The sequence below is a fragment of the Austrofundulus limnaeus genome, unplaced genomic scaffold (genome assembly GCF_001266775.1).
Source record: "Austrofundulus limnaeus strain Quisiro unplaced genomic scaffold, Austrofundulus_limnaeus-1.0 Scaffold358, whole genome shotgun sequence".
Taxonomy (NCBI): domain Eukaryota; kingdom Metazoa; phylum Chordata; class Actinopteri; order Cyprinodontiformes; family Rivulidae; genus Austrofundulus; species Austrofundulus limnaeus.
Window position 1 is genome coordinate 358,573 of NW_013952760.1, and position 1,994 is coordinate 360,566.

At 37.5% G+C, this 1,994-nt stretch overlaps 1 protein-coding gene across 1 annotated transcript in view; it reads right to left on the reverse strand.

Annotated features, from left to right (window-relative positions):
* The window catches only part of casc3 (casc3 exon junction complex subunit), a gene marked incomplete in the record, with an annotated part of 8,701 nt that overhangs the window by 5,985 nt on the left and 722 nt on the right, over positions 1 to 1,994 (reverse strand).

A 1,994-nucleotide genomic window follows, 5' to 3' on the forward strand; every position in this document is an offset into this window, starting at 1 on the left:
ACAAGGGACCGACTAGGATCCACCTGGACCCTGGTGACTCAGATCCACCTGGTGTCTCAGATCCACCTGGTGATTCAGATCCACCTGGTGACTCAGATCCACCTGGTGTCTCAGATCCACCTGGTGACTCAGATCCACCTGGTGACTCAGATCCACCTGGTGTCTCAGATCCACCTGGTGACTCAGATCCACCTGGTGACTCAGATCCACCTGGTGATTCATCAGTTTACGCAGCTCATTTACACACTTTTCCTGAAGATAGAAGAGTTTGTTGAATCTGACGTGACATGTTCGTACGAACCCTTTGTACGAACAAAAGGAAGAGAAATTTAGGAGAAGAATACGAACTTTCTTATAGGAGGCCCATTGTGCTTATTTAAGAGAATGATAAAGACTGGACTGTTAAAAAATATAAAATGGTTTAATATGTAGTTGTTCACTTTGTTTTAGAAAGTTTCAATGTTTTTGTTTTGTTAACTGAAGATTATAGTTTGAATCTATATTTGAGAAAAAAGGGGAAGATATAAGATTTTTTCCTTCTCTCCCACCTTTCATTTAATTTTATTTGTATTTTCATTTTATTGTACATAAAGTTTTGTTTTATGTTTTATGAAATAAATAAAGTTTATACATTCAAAATTTTTAAGGCTAATTAAGGCCTTATTTTGGATAGATGAATTGAATGATTTTAAGACTTTTTAAGGGTCTGCAGGAAGCCTGTACAGGCTCYACGAACAGAACCAGCAGGAATCAAAAGGCGACACAGATGGAAGCAGTTGGTCTGAACAGAACTCACAGGATCTGTCTCACACCACCCAGGAGCAGCAGATCGGACCAGTACCAACAGCTCTGCTGTGGTCCAAATGTACTTAAAAAGAACCAAATGTCCTGTTCTGAGCGAGCAGACGTGTTCCTCTCCGGTTCCTGTAGCTCAGGGGTGTCAAACTCCAGTCCTCGAGGGCCGCTATCCTGCATGTTTTAGAGGTTTTCCAGCTCCAACACACCTGATTCAGTGATTGAATTAACTCTTCAAATTGGGCAGAAGCCTGTTAATTACCCAGCGATCAAAATCAGGTGTGTTGGAGCAAGAAAACCTCTAAAACATGCAGGATAGCGGCCCTCGAGGACAGGAGTTTGACACCCCTGCTGTAGCTGAAGTTTTATTTTTCTTCTAGTTTCACTCTCTGTGGACACGTTCAAGCTTCTCATCACCGGTTCTGTTTAGTCCGGTTCTTCTCTTTACAGAACCTGCTGCCTCGTCCGGATCATTAGTTCAGGGATGCAGCAAACGATCTGCTCATTTTTACTTCAAACACCTCAGTTCCATTATCACGCACACAGCATTTAAAGCAGCCAATAACACTGCTTTTAATTGGATTATTTAATAGCTTTAAACACAATGTTTAATAAAGTACAACCGCAATTTAAAAAAAAATGAATACATAATATTAGTTTAGAGCTGTGAAATAAATCGAGTTAACTCTGATTAATTTTAGTGCTGCATGGGCACAGATTAAGAATTTTAATCGCGATTAAAATTTACAATCACTTTACTCTGTCTGAATATGTAGGTCTGTATATTACAGTGCATCATGTCAGGTCATGTTTGTAAATGAGAAGTGGTTCTCAAACTGTTTACCTGATAAATAAAGGTTTAAAAAAACTCCATGTGTAACACATTATGTATAGGTTTTTTTTTAATCTTTTCATGGCTTATTTTATTTTATTTATTTAACCTTTATTTATCAGGTAAACTGTTTGAGAACCACTTCTCATCTACAAACATGACCTGACATGATGCACTGTAAAATACAAACCTACATATTCAGTCAGAGTAAATTGATTGTACATTTTAATCACGATTAATCACGATTAAAATTTTAATCTATGTTCATGCAGCTAAAATAAATCAGAGTTAACGCGATGAATTTCACAGCCCTACTATAAATCAAAACTTGTTTAAAAATGTATTTATTTTTCTGGTGGATAATGTA